The 19320-nt window shown below is 40.0% G+C and overlaps 1 protein-coding gene across 7 annotated transcripts in view; it reads right to left on the bottom strand.

Annotated features, from left to right (window-relative positions):
• Positions 1 to 18841, bottom strand: part of LOC100475400 (melanoma-associated antigen B18) — a 420370-nt gene extending 401529 nt beyond the window's left edge. For 3 of the 7 annotated variants that reach the window (XM_034649752.1, XM_034649751.1, XM_034649754.1), the window contains exons 1-2: positions 18633 to 18841; positions 13314 to 13419 (exon numbers count right to left, since the gene is read on the bottom strand). The gene's annotated coding sequence lies outside the window, so the exon portion shown is untranslated. Of the gene's footprint in view, positions 1 to 13313; positions 13420 to 18522; positions 18550 to 18632 lie in introns of those variants that run through there. The other 4 variants (XM_034649755.1, XM_034649756.1, XM_034649757.1 and 1 more) reach the window with 4 other exon arrangements.
• Positions 18842 to 19320: the final 479 nt, after the last annotated feature.

The following is a 19320-nucleotide window of genomic DNA, read 5'->3' as shown; positions in this document are numbered from 1 at the left end:
GTCTTCTAAAGAAATGTTGAACAACTGTATATCTACACTCTTCCCTTCCCCTCTCCCCATAAAATCAAGAGAGGGGGAGAGAAAACATCAACCTGTATCTCAAACCTTGCACAAGATTAACTCAGAATGGATCACAGATATAAATGCAAAACTTTAAATAATAAACTTTTAGGAGAAAATCTTCATGATCTTGGGTGAAACAAAAAGTTCTGATCCACAAAAGGGAAAGAAGACAAATCTGAATTTATCAAAATTAAAAACTTTTGCTCTTCACATGACAAGAAAATAAAAGGACAATCTATAGACTGGGAGAAAATATTTGCCTATAAGTTATCCAACAAAAGGCCTATTTGCAGAATATAAAAACAAGTCTCAAAACTTACTAAAAAAAAAAAAACCCAATTTTAAGAAAACGCAAAAGTTTTGCCTGTTATATATCTTCCATATATTTTCACTGAAGAAGAGACATGGAATGCAAAAAAGCACACACAGAGATACTCAAGACCATTTAGCATCAGGAAAACACAAATTAAAAGCACAACAGCATACTCCTATATATCTAAAACAAACATACATAAATCTTGAGAAAGTGCTGGTGAGAACAATGTACTAGATTTCTCAGACATCATGAGAATGTAAAATGGTACAGCCACTCAGGAAATCAGTTTGGCTATATTTTTTTAGCTTTTATTTATTTACTTATTTGTGATAGAGAGAGAGAAAATGAGAGTGCACGTGCGAACGAGTGCAAGAGGGAGAGGAACACAGGGAGAGGGAAAGAATCAATCCCAGGCAGACCCCACACCAAGCGCAGAGCCCAACCAGGGGCTGGAGCCCAGGACACTGAGATCACAACCTGAGCCGAAATCAAGAGTCGGGTGCTTAACCAACTGAGCCACCCACACACCCCAACAGTTTGGCTATTTCTTAAATTTAAACATACGACTATCATATGACTCAACTCCTATGTATTTACCCTAAAGACACTAAAACTTATGTTCACACAAAAACCTGTATATAAATATTTATCACAGAATCATTGACAATTCCCCAAAACTAGAAAAACCTAAAAGTCATTCAACTGAAGAATGGAAAAACCAACTGTAGTACATCCTAAAAATGGACTACTTCTCATCAAAAAATGAAAGGAACATGTTACTGACCCACCCAATAATATGGATCACCTCAAATGAATTATGCTAAGCGAAACAAAACAGACTCACAAGATTACCTTCAGTCAAATTTTTACTTATATGACATTCTGAAAAAAGCCTAACTATAGAGAATGGTAACAAATCAGTAGTTTCTAGTGGTTAGGAGTACAAGGGGGGTTTGATTTCAAGTGGGCAGCACACAGGAATTTTTGGTAGTGAGGAAACTTATTGGTATGCTCATTCTGGTGACTGTTTGAGAGCTCTGTACATTTGTCAGAAGTCACAGAAGTGTACACATGCAAACACACACAAAATTACTGTATGTAAACTAAATTATAACATTAAAAATAATTTTAAAAAATACTGTTAAATTTGTTAACTACTTTAGTGGCATGGCGATATCAAAAACAAAAAAAAAATCAGTTAGATGTGCTATGACAGATTTTTTGCTTTTAAAAGCAAAATGGCAGAGCCACTTGTGAAGACAGCTTGGCATTGTTTTCAAAACTAAACATAGCCTTATCATGCCATCCAGCAAATGCGCTACTTGGTATTTATCCAAAGGAGTGGAAAACTTACATACACACAAAAACCTGCCCACTGATGTTTGTAGCAGCTTTATTCATAACAGCTGAAACTTGGAAGCAACCAAGACGTACTTCAGTAGGTGAATGGCTGAATTGTGGTATATCCAGACAACAGAGTATTATTCAGTGCTAAAAACAAATGAGGTATTGAGCCATAAAAAGATATGGAAGAACCTTATATGTACAGTACTAGGTGAAAGGAGCCAATCTAAGAAGGCTACGTAACTGTAGGATTCCAAGTATATGACATTCTGGAAAAGGCAAACCTATGGAGACAGTACAAACATTAGTGGTTACCAGGCTTTGGCAGCAGGGTGGGGTGGGGTAGGAATCAATAAGCAGAGCACAAAGGATTGTTAGGGCAGTGAAACGTCTCTGTTTGATACTGTAATGGTGGATACATGTCATACCTTTATCCAAATCCACAGAACGTATGACATCAAGGGTGAACCCTGATATAAACTATGCGCTCTGGGTGCTGATGAGGTGTCAATGTAGGTTCGTCAATTTTATTTTATTTTTTCAAGATTTTACTTATTTATTTGACAGAGAGAGAGCGAGCACAAGCAGGGGGAGGGGCAGAGGGAGAAGAAGCAGACTCCCTACTAGGCAGGGAGCCCGATGCGATCCCAGAACCCTAGGATCATGACCTGAACAGAAGGCAGACGCTTAACCAACTGAGCCACCCAGGCGCCCCTACGTTCATCAATTTCAACAACTGTACCACTCCAGTGGGGATGTTGATAACAGGAGAGGCTACACATGTGCTGGGGCAGAAGGTATATGGGAACTCTCTGTACCTTTTGGCTCAATACTGCCAGGAACCAAAAACTGCTCTAAAAATAGTCTTGCTTAAAAGATGGCACGAACAGTTCCTCTCATTGCCCACATGCCTCTACGCAACGTGCCTTTGCCCTTCCTCCAATCCAGAGGCAGAGTCTATTTCCCTCCCCTCAAATCAGGGCTGGCCCTGTGACTTCCTGTGACCAGTGGAACGCAGCAGGAAGTGGTGGAGTGTGACCTCCAAGGCCAGAGCTCATGAGACCGGTTTTCGCTCTTGGAATCCTGAAACCACTTTGCAATGAACAAGCCAGGTTTAGCTCATGGGAAGGTGAGAGGCCATGTGGACAAAATCAAGGTGCTCCAAACTGCAGCCACTACCAAATGCCAGACCAAATTTAGTTGACAGCCAGTAGAAAATGCACAAGTAAGCCCAAATAACATGACACAGAGCAGATATAAATCACAGAGCTGAACCCAGATCAAATCACAAAATCATGCACTCAGTATTGGGGGGCTATGTTACAGTGTAAAAGACATACACTGAAGTATGCAAGGGTGAAATGACACAATATCTAAAATTTTAAAATGCCCCTAAAAAGGAGGAAATAAATGGGAAAAAATGGCAAAATACTGAAAATTGATGAGCCAGTTACATGGGATTTTGGCTCATTATTCCATCTACTTTGGTATAGGTCTGAATAATTCTATAATATAAAGGTTTAAAAATAACATATTTTTCTTTTTTTTTTTAACATTTTATCTATTTATTTGAGAGAGAGAGACAGAGAACACAAGCAGGGAGGAGAGTCAGAAGGAGAGGGAGAAACAGACTCTCTGCTGAGCGGGGAACCCAATGTGGGGCTCGATTCCAGGACCCTAAGATCATGACCTGAGCCAAAGGCAGACACCCAACCGAGTCACCCAGGCACCCCCAAAAATAACATGCTTTTACAATAATTATAATAAAAATCTTTACTTATATATCGACCACACAAACAATAACCAACAAAACAAAAATAAAACACTGTAAATTAAGTATAGTCTTGCCCAAGTCAGGCAAAGAAAAATAGTAAGAACATTTAAAGTATCCAAAAGTTTCATGTAAAATCTTTTGACCTATACTTAATTCTATTTTCAAGCACCTCCACAAAGGCAGAGTTACTCCATATATAAAACAGGTCAATACTTTTCTAGTTGTTATATTACCAAGACCAATGGTGTTTTTCTTCACCAGGTCTACCTCTTTAAGATATTTTGATCACCTTAAAAATACTGGAATTTTGGGGCCCCTGGGTGGCTCAGACAGTTAAGCGTCTGCCTTCAGGTCTGGTCATGATCCTGGGGTCCTGGGATCGAGCGCCACATTGGGCTCCCTGCTGAGCAGGGAGCCTGCTTCTCTCTCTCCCTCTGCCTGCCCCTCCCCCTGCTTGTACTCTTCCTCTCTGTCAAATAAATACCATCTCAAAGCAACAACAACAACAACAAAACAAAAACGGAATTTTGAGAACAGGTATTTGATCTTCAAATACCCTTAGCACAACCACAGCCTTTTAAGAACCAAAAAGGCCACCCATTGAATGTCCAATCAAGAACATCCTCTTGATGTTTATCAGTCAGATAGAAAATGAATTTACATGAAGGAGCACATATAAAATATTTCTGTTAAATTCAAAGTAACAATAGGTTTCTGCAGAAAGCCAATCACATCTGAATATGAATGCTTCTCATATCTCAACATCATCAGAAGCAGAAAAGGCTGATGAAGTGAGCTCATCATCACCTGTGCATAGTGACGCTGGAAGAGAGCTAACACGTGAAATAAGACATATGAACGCTATTACACCACAGTCATAGATAGTGGTGATGGTGATGTTACCTACGAACAGTTAGTTTCACTTGCATTTCCATCTGGCTATTTGAAGATTAGAAAACCAAAGAAAGGGGGGCGCCTGGGTGGCTCAGTCGGTTAAGCATCTGCCTTTGTCTCAGGTCATGATCTTGGGGTCCTCAGACCCTGTGTCTTCAGTAGGGGGTCTGCATCTCCATTTCCCTCTTCCCATTCCCCCTGCTCGGCATGTGCTCGTGCTCTCGCTCTCTCTCTCAAAAAATAAAATCTCAAAAAAAAAAAAAAAGGAATAGAAAACCAAAGGAAAGGAATAAAAATAAAATATGCAAGAAACCTGGATTAATCCACAAGAACATAATTAGAACCATCAGGGAAACTTTTATAAGTACAGATGAAGAATGGTCATGGGTATCTATGTTTTTTAAGTGCCCAAAATGTGACTGGTATGTGCCCAAGTTGAAAAGCACTGTAAAATAAACAAGTAACAAAGAAATGGAAATAATTTATAGGAAACCAAACTTCCTAGTCAACTTTGAAACTTTATTTTTTTAAAGACAAAATATCTCACATCTAAGGTCATTATTTAGTGCCCATTATGTGCCTGTCCCTAAACGAGCCACTTTTCCAAAATGTGTCATCTGATGCAAAAATCACTTCAAAGTAGTAAAATGATTTGCATTTGAGAAATGAGAACACTAAGGCTCAGAGGTGGAAAATGATCTCCTATCTCTTTGATCCACTGTTCACGTTGTTCCCAGTGTACTGCACAGACTTTCCTGCCCAACTCAGATTAGTATCATATTAGGATGCCTCAGGAAAAAATGACATCAAATTAGCAATGCAATTTATTTCTCTGCTATATACAACATTCTTATTCAACTAATGTATGTAATTTGAGGTTCGTACACTTTAAAAGCGGAGGCGGCGGCTAACAGGCCAGCAAGTACCATTATGATATGTGTAAGCTCTGTCTTTGATCTCTTTCCGTAGATAATCCAACATTTTTGTTGGATTTTGTTTTCTACAGCTTCTGGCCATCCTCTGCCAGTGTTTTTCCTACACTCACTGTGTTCTTCACCCCAAGGTACAAAACATGCTCTGGACTCCATCTGACCCTCTCATCATCATTAAAATCTTTAGTCTACTCCCTAGCCCCTGTTTGGCAACTGGCTTGAAAAGTCAAGGTAACTTCTAACCCAAAGAAGAAAGTGAGAATTATTTGGAACTATAGGAATTTTCAACAATAAAACACGGCTGTTGGGAAAAATACATTGGTTTCAATTAGAATGAGATAGTATAGCTTTCCTTAAAGCATACCAGCCCTGCCTATCAGGAAAATTGAGCAGATGTGACATAAATGAGCAACTCTTAGGTAATTCATGTATCTCTATATAAGACCAAATAATAGAGTAATTCAATTTCATCAGCACCAAGGATGGTTTGATGGGAAACTTCACTTTCTGTGGGCAGGGTGTTAAGAGGACTCATAGGTAATGACTCCACAGAGCTAAAGGGACTTCTGCCACTCCATGAAGTACAATGGTGTCATCGTGTTCCCTCATATGAGGAAAGTGAGGCTCAAAGAAGTTCATGCAAGTCACCCCAGGACACAGAGCATGTAAGCGGTGGGTCTAGCACTTCTTGATCCACTGCGAAGTTTACAGAGTGGGAGGCATTTCCCGGCAATTAACATGTTAGCAGGAAAATGAAAAAATTACTGGAGATTCAGGGAAGAGTAGAAAAAAAGAAAAACACAGTTCATACTCCCCAGCTTCTCATGTCTAGGTTTCTGAACCTAAAATGCTTTGAAGGGCATTGTAGGGTTCTTGAACCCAATGTTATGGGTATATAATTTTTTTTGTGCAAAGATAATCTTAGCTTCTACCAGATTCTCATGGGTAGTAATGAAATGAAATTGTAGGGGAAGAAAAATAATTTTCCCTCTACCCTTCTGGATTCTTGGCTGAGACCCCCTGTGATAAAAGATAGAGTAAGAGAAGAAAAACAAACGGAAGTTTAATAACATGTGTATCTCTTGTGTCCGTGGGAGAGACCCAAGAAAACTAAGCAACTCCTCGAAATGGCCCACACCACCATCTTAATACCATCTCCAGAGTACAAAAGAAGCTATTTTGGGGCAGAGGCAGGTAGTTAGCTATAGGAGGCTATCAGGACAAAGCACAGTAAACAAGGGTAAGGTTATTATATAGATTTAAGTCTTTGCCTTCTCCAATGACAAGAGTTTCTAGAGATTTAGAGTCACCCTTCTCTTCCTGGTACAGAGAAGGAGACACGCTTATAAATGGAGAGTTCCCTTACAAATATAAATGTAAATGTCCCTTATAAAAGGGTAATTTTTACTCAATCTTTAGAGCTTTCCCTGTGTCTGTTGTTTCTTAAAAAATAATCAGCTTCATTAATCCTAATGCCAAAGAAACATACTTTGGGGCAGCAAATTCTGCTCCCCTTCAAGATCCGAAATAAATTAAGAGCCACTGATTCAAATACAACTGTGGATTCCGTAACAGATAGTGTCAGGAATCTTAAATATAATTTTCCTACATAAGCTCTTTAAAAAATCATTTTCTCAAAATCATTTGAGCAACCATTTGTTAATTAGTATTTTTACAGCACAAGAACACTGTATAAATCCTTGCAAAAAGAAGAAATAACTATCAAAAACTAAATTAGAACCTTTTATTTAATAGAACCCATTGAAATAATTAAAAGCATTTAAATACAACAGGATTGTAAAAAAAAAAATGGTCTTTAAAGTCTTGTAACGAATCAAGATGGTTTATCTTTGTGAGGGGAAGATAAAAGGAATGTTTTTGTGAACTTAATCACCTTAAGAAAAGAGGAGGAAATCAGTTAAGTAGTCTCAAACACAGTAGAGCTCCTCTCTGTTTCTTTGAGTAACTATATACTTTCTCATCTAAACAGGAATGTTTTTGATAGTGAAAAATAATCAGTAGTCAAATCAGGATATATGGTCATCTCAATGTTTTCCAACACACTAAAAATATTAAACTTGAGTTTTTATTATTATTGTGTTGCTGGGTTTTTTTTTTTCGATTTCATTTGCTTTGCTTTGTTATCTTTTTTACTGAAGGCCCCAATATACAGCCCTATAACCATACCAAACACCAGCCCTATATGTTGGCTGATTTATACAAGTTTAGAAATGCAATTTTCATGGGACTGATTTTTTTTTAAAGTCCTTACCTACAAATTTACTTCCTCATCAAGGAAAGAGTTCTAGCTATAAAATCTATTTGCATGCAAGAACCAAGATTCTTAAAGAATCCAATAGGCCACACGAACCCATAAACCTCTCTACAGGAGAAATACAAAGATTCATATTGTGGGGTGCCTGGGTGGCGCAGTCCTTAAGCGTCTGCCTTCATCTCAGGGCGTGATCCCAGCGTTCTGGGATCGAGCCCCACATCAGGCTCTTCTGCTGGGAGCCTGCTTCTTCCTCTCCCACTCCCCCTGCCTGTGTTCCCTCTCTCGTTGGCTGTCTCTGTCAAATAAATAAATAAAATCTTTAAAAAAAAAAAAGATTCATATTGTGTTTTTAATTAACCCAACCTCTAAAACTAGGAAATCCCAAGGCTCTAAGATGGATCTATAAAGCAAAGAAATAATTAAAAATAATATTACCACGCTTATCTTTTCTTTAGTTCTTTTTTTTCCATATAGCCATTGGCTTTATCACACCCAGGGACTAATGACTTGATTCCAAGTATACACTGTCTCTGTCCTTTATTTCTTACCAGGTTTCTGAGCTTCCTTAGAGCCTAAACTACCGGCACAAACTTCCAGTCCGCAATGAAATCCACTAGGAAGGGCATTCTTATTGATATCCGGTGGTTTGTCTCATGTTAACTCATTAATAAGTCATTCTTTAATTTACAATTGGTAATTTATCAGCCCCATAAAAGCAAAGATCTACTAGAGAGAGCTGTGGGATTCTGGTTGAAGTTATGCATTCTGATTAGCATTGCCTTCTACATATACTCACAGTATTACTGTTTTTTAGAAAATAGTTCATCTCATAAATGCCTGGCAAATTTCAGAACAAAATGTTAGCAGTTGGGGGAAGGGATAATGAAGATAAAAAAAAAAAAAAGTCCCCAGATCAGAGGCAGTGGTTGAGAACAGGTCAGTGTAAACTCAAATGGAAATCATACTCTGCTTATTAAAAAAAAAAAAAAAGAACTGAAGAACATTGACGCTGGCAAAAACAACCACATATTCTATATGATTCCTTCGGTGATCACCTCATTATTACCAAAAAACCCGACACTCTCATACACTCAGGATCTCATCCATTCATAAATCCATTTATACAACAGTGCTCCAAAGCAACCTAAAGATCTTCGGCTTTCCATTAGATCCAAAATGAGATTTTTCTTAGAGTTTTTCTCATAATGACTCAGGAAGAGCCTTCCTGAAATTATGTTAAATTGGGAATTCTAAGGGAAAAAATTACTATCTGTTGAGCTCCTGATGTAGTTAGTAATTTCCAGAACAAGTCTAAAGTAATAAAAAGTGGATGGGATTGGTACTATAAAACCTGTCACATAAATGCAAAGAGGACATACCCCACCCCACCCCCCAGCCAAATAGCTTTCACATAAAATCTTGCCACCAGATAAAAAATAGCTTTGGGGTTAAAAAAGAGAGAGCAAGTGAGTCCCATCTCCGGCACTATCCATAAATAATTTACTGCTCGCTTGTAAACAATAGAGCAGCACAGTATGAACGCCAAAGAGGGTCTTTCTATGTCATAAAGCCACTCCGAAGTGCACTTGCTGCACCCGGCCTCACTGGGAGCTTTGATGTGCTGGAAAAGGAGCTGCTAAGCTGAGGTCATCAGTTAGTGGAAAACAATTTCCCTCACACCGAGCAGCAGGCTCACTGCAGTGCATATGACACAGACAGATTGGAATTTTAAAACAGGGTTGCATAACGCGAGTTAGCCAGGAAAATGAGTCCGGGATGTTCCTTCTGAATGACCAGAGCTAAAACCAAAGGTATGGGTCTTTCTCTAAATCGGGGTTTCTCAACTTGGTACTAGTGACATTTGGAGTTGGGTAACTCCGTTGTGGGGCCATCGTGTGCACGGGGCGGGGGGGGGGGGCTCAGCAGCACCTCTGGCCTCTACCCACCAGGTGCCAGGAGCATCACCCTCTCCCCTTCAGCCATGTGAACCAAAACTGTCTCTACACATGGTCAAATGTCGGCTGGGGAAGTAAAATCACCCCTGGTTGAGAACCACTGGTCCAGTAGAAGGCGAAAGTTTGCGACAACAGTACAAGGCTCACGTGGTGGTTTTATTTACATTTACATTTCTGATTTGATTCTGGTATAATTTGCTTTCTTACCCAAATTCAAAAACATGTTGAAAGAAACATCATTTATTATCTGTCACATCCTTCCCCCAAGCCCACACCCCAAAAGTAGTAAAATAAGCCTATGTTATTCCAGATCATAGAACATGGTGAAAAAGAACTACAGAGAAGTGACTAAACTCTCTTTCAATGTTTCTCTTTTGGGGTCTTGACAAATACTACACACAAAGCAGTGTTCTGGGAGGCAAAGGTAGGGAAACCTAATAAACACCACCTCTTTATTAATACTGAATGCATGAAACTATTCAACTCACGATGCCCTGCTGAGAATGATGTATATTCACAATCATAAACAATGCATAAAGGATGCAATTCAGGAGAAACAAAATTAGGTATACTGATGAAGAAGTACTGAGAGCAAAACAAAAGGCACAGAAACAAAATTGTGCACACGTGCCTTTACTTTGTCAGGTCCCCTACAATGAATGTGTCCACAGTCTCACCATTTTAAAAAGCTGACCTGTGAAGCCTTATGCATTCCATGGCTTGCAGTGCTTAAGGTCAACAGCTCTGCCGGAGCATCTCTGAAATCAATCTGATTCTAAAACTTTGCTTAAACTGCTTCAACCTTCTACTCACCCAAGGCCTCCAAGTCAAATGAATGACAGAACTAATGTAGCTAACAAGATATTGCCTTGAATTGCTTCATAAAGCTTTCAATCTAATAAGTCATTAATGTCTGAATATAAATTTATTGACTTCTATTGAGATTAATAGCAGGTCAATCATATTGACTGAATCCAAATGAGTCAATTGGATCCTGTTGGTCAATAAATGTTGATCCAAATTATAAATTATAAAGAGCAGCCAGGGTCAAGAGTAATGAAGCTTACAATAACCTATACAATATGTCTTTTGTTAAGGAACATTGCCCCTGAGAATAAAAATAAAGCTTAAGGTAACAGTGTATTCATGTTGACAGCCAACCACAAGGAAAATGGTGGAACACACATTCAGGTACAATCAGGGATATGCTGATACAGCACTTAGTGATAATATCAACTTGTTCTAGAATGTTTTTCACTCTCCAAATAATGAAATTGTTGAGTACTACTGACATCAACATCTACCTAATCAATTTGGTGGGCACTGCCAAGAGTGCGTTAATGTTCACAATGAAAACAAGAAGCAAAGAATAAGTCATAGAGATATAGATATTTTTTCAATATTCAAATTACACAGTGACTAAGACAAACAGTGAACAAATAACGAAGACATGAATGACAATAATGACTAGTCATTATTATGTGCTATATACTCTAGAGCGACTCCTCTAATTCTTACAACTCTAGGAGGTAAGTTCACTATCTCCACTTTACAGATGGCAAAACTGAGGCACAGAGAGGCTACATTACCCTGCTATTCAATGGTGGAGGTAAGCTTTGAACCCACAAAGCCTGGCTTCCGAGTGTACAGTCTCCGTCATTATACTGCACTGTCAGTTACAAGAAGGAATTAGCTAACTGAAGATCTGAGAGAAGGATGTTGCAGAGAGGAATGAGGCAATGCAAATGCAAAGGGAGAAAAGACATTTGTCATGTACGAGAAATAAAAAGCAGGCAGGCCACGGGGGCAAGAAGGTAAGACTAAGGTGGGTGAGTGAGATGAGAAGTACCAGACATTTTTTTTTTAAGATTTTATTTGAGAGAGAGAGAGAGAGAGAGAGAGAGAAAGAGAGCGTGCGCAAGCATGTGGGGAGAGGCAGAGGGAGAGAATCCCAAGCCGACTCCGCGCTGAGCCCAACACAGGGCTCGTTCTCAGAACCCTGAGATCATGACTTGAACCAAAACCAAGAGCTGGATGCTTAACTGACTGAGCCACCCAGGCACCCCAGTAGTACTGGTTATTTTAACCTCTATTTTTCTATCACTGTTGAGAATTAATCGGTATTCTAGTCTTTATTTCCCTTTACTACCTTTATTTCAATTTGTTTTGAAAGCATCTGGAATTTTATTTCCAGATTTTCAACATTTCCCCTTCTTCATTTGAAATTGTTTTTTTTAACAATTAGTAAAGAATATAGTAATAGCTTATCTATATTTCATCCTCTCTTTCCTGGGGAGGAAAAAAAAAAATCTGTCCAAATCTCCTTATACATTGATGCTATTTGCTGACAGAGTTTGGAATGCTTTTCACAAGGTATACCTGCCCTGACTTGATTGCTTATGGTAAACAAATCTGGAATTTATGAATTCACGGGGCATGGCCTATGGGAAAATATCATAGGTAGCTGGATTATTATCAGAGTATAAAATCGAGACTCTCTGGGATTTCCTTAGTGTAAGTGATTAGCATTACTTACTCATTATTTTTGAATAGGTGAATGAGCCAATTAATAGATACACAAAACAATGAATCTCCAAAATAGACACTTAATTGTCAAATTAACATGGAATGTTTATAAAATTTTACTATGTCACCAAGAACTCAACAAAGTCTTATACAAGTAGAAACTTATATAGGCTACATTCTCTTACAGCAATCAGTAAAACAAGAAATCTTCAAAATAAAGGATAAAGAGGTCCATCTGTTCACCTCTTCCAAAAAAAACTCTTTGGTTAAAGATCAAAACCAAAATTACTGTCTCTTTAGCCAATTAGATCAAGTACACACTACACTATGGGAGGCAACCAAAGTCCACTTCAGAGGCAAAACACATATTAGCACACAAAAAATGAAAAACAAAGGGCCAAACAGTCCATTCGAGAAACAAGAAATAGAAAAACAAAACGCCCAATGAAAGAAAAAAATTGATAATGTGAGAAAACAGATGATGAGTACAACAAAAATTATGATCTTTAAAAAGAATGAAGGAGATAAATCTTATAAAACAGGAAAATTTAAATCAATTGAAATATTTAAGAATTACTTCAAAAGCCTGGTCCAGTACCGATTTCATACTTATGTTCATTCGATATTACATAGAACAGATAATTTATCAACTATAACGGTCCCCCCCAACTTCTCTGTAGGAGATACATTCCAAGACCCCCAGTGGGTACCTAAACTGGGGCAGTGCTGAGCCCTACACAGATGACCCTTGAACAACACAGGTTTGAACAGCACAGGCCCACTTATATGTGGATTTTTTTTCGATAAATACAGTACAGTACTGCAAACGTATTTTCTCTTCCTTTTGATTTTCTTAAGAACATCCTCTTTTCTCTAGCTTACTTTACTCTGAGAATCCAATATATAATGCCTATAATATACAAAATACATGTTAATCAACTGTTTACATTAACGGTAAGGCTGTCAGTCAATAATAGGCTATTAGTAGTGAAGTTTCTGGGGAGTCAAAAGTTACATGTGAATTTTCCACTGTGTGGAGGTTGGTGCCCTGGACCCCCACATTGTTCAAAGGTCAACTGTATATGTTGTTTCCTATACAAGCACGTGTATGATGGTTTCACCTATAATTTAGGCATAAGAGGAGATTAACAAAAAGAACAGTTGTAACAATATACTGTAATAAAAGTTATATGAATGTGGTCTCTCTCAAAATACCTTACTGTACTGTGCTTACCCTTCTCCTTTTGTGATGATGTGAGATGACAAAATGCTTACATGAGGAGATGGAGTGAGGTGAATGACGAAGCATTGCGACATAGCGTTGGGCCACTACTGGCCTTCTGAAAAAAAGACCAGAAGGAGGATCATCGGCTTCCAGATCATAGGTAAATGAAACCACAGGAAGCAAAACGACAGAAAGAGAAACTGCGGATGATGTGGGACTACTGTACATCCGATCAGAGTAAATCTCTGATTCTAAAGCTTTGCAGAAGTAGCACGCACATACACACAACGTAACAAGCTGATATTAATATATTCAATAAAAATCATTAGGTCATTAGCAAATCAAATATAAAATGCACTCTTATTTAAAACAGAAATTTTAAAAGAAAAATCCTCCAAAGCAAATTTTATTCCAGGAATTCAAGGATTGTTTAATATGAAGACTCTCTTCCAACAGGAAACTACATGTATATCCACATAAATACCAAAAGAGCGATGCTAATTGTTAGCACTTACTCTTCTAAAATAAAAACTACAATATTTTAGGCAAACGAGGGAAAGGACACAAATTTACAATTTTTTTACAGAATGGTTTACCCAGAAAACTAAACAGAAACAAAAACCTATTAAAACTGAAAAGAGAGTTGAGTAAGCTATATTATATACACATAAAACATTAATAGTTTCCCTGCATACCAGCAGTAACCAGATGGAAAATATAACGGGCAAAAATCCCATTTTCGCTATCAAAAAATGTATGTATGTATATATGTATATGTTTGTGTGCACACACGTGTGCATGTATGTGTGATACCTCAAAATAACACCTACTCTCAGTCTTGACCTGCAATCTTCTACTTACTCTGTTTTTCATCCCTGTTCATATAAAGCTGACTCTTTCCTTCAAAAGCCTATCCCAACTTCCAAGCCAAGACCTACCTCTGCAGGACGTCACCTATATTCGCACATTTATTCCTTTCTACTTATCTCTGTTTCTGGTAACAGGATCCTTCCCCACAGCACCTGAGATCCCTTTGAGTCCACTGGGTAAACCTGCTACAGTAGAATGAACTTCTTCAGCATTAACTGATGTGCTTAGCAACTCCACCACACCGTCTCACCCACCCTGTTCTTTCCCGTAAGCCTGTGGCCCTCCAGACCACCGTAAAATGAGGCCGCAAGGACATGAGGCTACTACTAGCCTGCAAGAGTGATTATTATCCTAGCAGAAGCCATGAGGTGAAGAGAATATAATAAAACCAAAAGACAAGCTTTTAAGAGCTGAGAAGAGAAGGTATCCGGTCCACAGGGCCTCCTGAGCGCCATTGAGCCACCGCTGCATGAAATGCCATCAGCCCGAATCAGCGTTGCCACTTTGTGGCCGCTCTCTGCCACCACTGCACATCCTGGGGAAAAGGCGAGTACCTTCCCACGTGGCAATGATGAGACCCCGAGCACCAGTGAGAGCACAGACAAGTTGCCTGAAGCCAGTGAGAAGGAGTGACAACAGCCGTGGACAAATAGCACAGTCCGCCTGAGTAGTGACCAGTGCAGGTCACGCAACCACAGCAGAGCACCCCGGTGCCCCTTCCCCCACCACCATTCCCAACTCATTCACAACTACCACCCAGAACCATAATGCTCCGTGAACCCTGGAACTTGGCTGCCATCTTGAAAAGAAAGAGGAAAAGAGAGAAAATTCTTAAGTACATTTGGAACGTCAATAACCACTTGTCCAGAACTGATTGCATTGAAGTTTTTTGCTACTGGAAAGAGTGGGGGCTTAAAACAGAAATAATGTGAATTGCAGAAAAACAGTCATAGTTTTGTGCCTATGAAAACATCACTGGGGAAGTTTCTTATCCACTGCACCATAAAATACAAGGACAAATCTCAACTGACGTGGGGGCCAACCACATGCTATCTCAAAGTTGCCTGAAAGGAATGTATTTTGGGCCAGATTTAGGAAAAGCCACAGACATTTCTACCACAAGGAACAGCAGGAGAAACCACTGCATTATCTTTTACTGGCTGAGGAGAGGGTAGGCGGGAGTGAGCACCTCTGTGATCTGCCACTGCATACATTATGCTCAAGTACAATTCTGGACCTCGGGATTTCGAATTCGCTGACCCTAGTAAAAATCAAACACTCAGCTCTCCACCTGTGTGGGGAAAACCAGTTCTTCCCTACTATTTCTTTCTTTCCTATGAGTTTCCTTTACTACTTACATAAAACACACCTCTGGTCACCAAATAAGCGGGAGGTTTTCTCCACCAAAAAACAATATTCTATGACACCAGCTGGGCACCCTACAATTAAACTTAATTCTGACACTATCTACCTGGACATGACATCAGATTCCCCAGGTAAGGGCTCAGTCCTAGAAGACTGTCCTCACTCCTTCAGATACCACTCAGAAGCCCAGATTGTTCTGACCCACCTGCTACACGTTGAAGGTTCTGATGACCCCCTCCTTGGACTTCAGACTACAGTTCAAAGTCCAGGTTGTCACTTGTACTTCTGACCAGCTATAGATCACAGGTTCCCATGATACCCTTCTCAGGTTTGAATCATTTGAAAGAGGAGCCCCCGGAACTCACAAAAACAGTTTAGTTACATTTGCCACTTTACTATAAAAGATGATAGAGGAAAGTGATGAAAATCCAGATGGAAGAGATGTGTAGGGCAAGGTATGTGGAATGGGGTGCGGAACTGCCTTGGCCTCTCCTGGTGTGCCTCTCCCACTGCTCCTCCATGTGTTCAACAATCCAGAAGCTCTCTAAATGCTGCAACTTTGGGGCTTTTATGGAGGCTTCATCACATAGGCATGATCGATCACTGACTCCACATTCAGCCCTTCTCCCTTCCCAAGAGAATGGGGGCAGGGCTGAAAATTCCAATTCTAATCATAGCTTGGTCTGTCCAGTGACCAGCCCTCATGCAGCGGCCCACCCAGAGTCACCTCATTAGAGCAAAAGACACTTCTATCACCCAGGAAATGACAAGGGGTTCATGAGGGCTGTGTCAGGAGCCGGGGGGCAGAGACCAATATATCTATTTCTGATTACAAGTCACAGTATCACACCCTGGTTACCCACATTTACAGATAAAGGAGATGCAAGAAGTTAGCTGTAACATTCTAAACCAACAGCTGGAAAAAAAAAAAAAAAAAAAATCTGAGAGATAGAAGCTATGCAGATGCCTGGCAAACAGGATATTCTGCTTAAAGATTATGTCAGATCCCTCAATTTTTCCTTCCAGGCTGCCTGACATCCTTCCATTTCTGTTTGACTATTAAACCCCTGTTACCCCACATAAAATGTGTGTTTCCTTAAAACCAGTTCTCAATCTAGGCACTCAACTGCAAAGCTCCTCAAATTATTTCTTGTATTCTACAGATTCCACGTAGAGCTCTGTTACCTTTCTTTTTCAGTCATCTTTAAATAAGTTTATTATAGACACTTCTCTTCAAAAAAACCAAATTTAACTCAAGAAATCCAATAATAACATCTTAACAGCTTAGTAACAAGGTGACCACCTAACCTGTAGAAAGAATTTGGAGAGGAGCCTAGAGTAAGGAATTAAATTAAACGTGAGTAGCCGTGTTGGCCAATATTTTACTTCGGTGGATTCTACCCACTGAAGGCAAGTGGTTTATTACAACTTGGAGAGGACTCCTGGAAGGCTAACTATTTCTCTGGGAGTTTTAACTCAGAGATGGAAATTTTGGACAATTCTTTCCTATTTATTCAACACACACTGCCAGGTAAATTGGAAGCTTCACAGCTAGCTGAACCCAGGAAATCAAACAGCTGTTAGGCTTGCTTGATTCCCCAAAGTGATTCCGTTCCAGTTGAACTTGTTAGGCTCCAGGAAGATCCAGGCTGTCCCAGACAACCAGACCTCTAATCACACGGCCTGACAGATCCAACCTCATCCCTGAAGTGGCTGCATTCTGACAGCCATCCCCCAAGAATAAGCCAGGTTCTAAGTTTCTAGCAAACTGCAGAATCATTCTTCAACAATCCCATGAAGATGCCAAAAGACTCAGTGGCTAACATGGGCTAACGGGTACTCCAGAAAGAGTGCCTAGACCCCGAAGAGGCAGAAACGCAAGCATACACCAGTCTCCCCACCCAGAGGAGTACTTTGGCACTGGGACATTTCTAGTAATAAGGACGGCAGAAAACTGATACCAGTATTTAAGGCCAGGGATGGTTCCAGTAAGATCACACATTTTTACCGGAGAGTATTGGGTTCCGAAAATCTGCGTGCACACCCACACACAGCCTTTCGGTCCTTAGGTTCCCATTAATTAACAAGGTTAAAACAGCCCTGACTGGTTCTAAAATTTTGCACATAAAATCAATCCCCTGTTGGGGTATAATCCTGTGAGTTACATTCAGAGCAAAGTATAATCTACACACACACACACACACACACACATACACACAGCCCAAACAAACCAACCATATATTCTCTATCAGCCTAATCTTATGAAAATAAATAATGCTCCTAAAAGAGGAATTCCTGAGCCCCAGATTAACTGATGAGTTCATAATAACAGTCTTAGCTTCCTCTCACCCATGACTGACTCTCATACACGTGAGGCATTTTCAGGTGTGTTGCAATGCTTAGGTCCAGTGCTATTTACATTTGCCCACACATAACCCACCTGATAAAGCAGCACAAAGTATGTGCTAATAGAGTAACACAACGCGTGGCTCTGGAGGAACACAACTGATTTTTTTAAAACAGGCATACTATAAAAAAATCACAAAAACTGAAAATTTGTCAAGAACCTTTTGAGTCTTCAACAACCATCCCCAAGGATGAATACACACATAACTTGGCTGTCTGAGTCTACATAGCTGTGCTGGAAATCTATGCCTCTCATCAATTTATACTTTGTGCCAAATATTTTCAACTTTTTTTTAACATATGACCTTGAATCTGTGAGAGATCCTTTGAAATATCCTTAGGAGTGCTGAGGCGCCTATGGTAATGCTGGCTTCCAGGACGGCATAAAGAATCCGAAGAAGGTATATCATAAAAAACGTCTCACGAGGCAGGAGAGTCAGCAAGCTACCCCACCACCACCAGGGTGACAGCGGACGCAGGGATGGGGTAGGGTGCAGCGGACAGCTAAAGTCAACTTCCCTCCTGGTGGTCCCCCACCCACCTGTAACCAACAGCACAGGACCCACACTTGACTCACCACACGAAGTCAACACCTCTCCCCATCCACAGATCTCCTATTCTGCCTCACGATTCCACATGTTTTATGCACGTGGTACCAGTCCAAAACACTGTCTACTCACACATTACCTCAGTCCCTTGCTTCTGCCTGGCCAGTCACCTCTCCAGAACCTTTCAACAGCCACGGGCAGGACAGCGTAATGCGTCAAAAAAGCACCCAAGCTCCAGCTGATGTCTCAAGCACAGCAAATGTATTAGTTCGCCAGGGCTGCCGGCACAAAGTACCACAAACTGAGTGGCTTAAGCAACAGATTTTTATTGTCTCACAGTGTTGGAGGCTCGAGATCTGCGATCAAAGTGACAGCAGGGCCCCACTCCCTCCGGAAGTGGTGGGGGAGGATCTGCAAGCATTCCTTAGCTCAAGGGCAGCAGCATTCCTATCTTCTCACGGAGCTCTCCCTACGTGTCTGTCTGCGTTGAAGTCCAAATTTCCCGTTTTTATGAGAATACAGTCATCCTGGCTAAGAGCCTACCCTAAAAACTTCATCTTAACTTGATCATCTGCACAGACCCTATTTCCAAATACGGTCATATTCACAGGTACTGGGAGTTCGGACTTCAATATCTTTTAGGAGGATACAATTCAAGCCGTAAACGAAGTACATGTGTATACATTTTTGATTTGCATCCATGTCTTCTCTCTTTCTCTGCTCCTCTCCCGCCTTATTCTTAAACAATCACCATCAAAGACAATCTCTGAGAATAAGGCCAAAATATTTTTTTTTTAAAAAATGAAAAGTTATTATTGGGACAATGG

The sequence above is a fragment of the Ailuropoda melanoleuca genome, chromosome X, assembly GCF_002007445.2.
Source record: "Ailuropoda melanoleuca isolate Jingjing chromosome X, ASM200744v2, whole genome shotgun sequence".
In the NCBI taxonomy this organism is placed as follows: Eukaryota; Metazoa; Chordata; class Mammalia; order Carnivora; family Ursidae; genus Ailuropoda; species Ailuropoda melanoleuca.
Note: the sequence above shows the minus strand (reverse complement) of the source record. Positions and strands in the feature narration are given on the sequence as shown.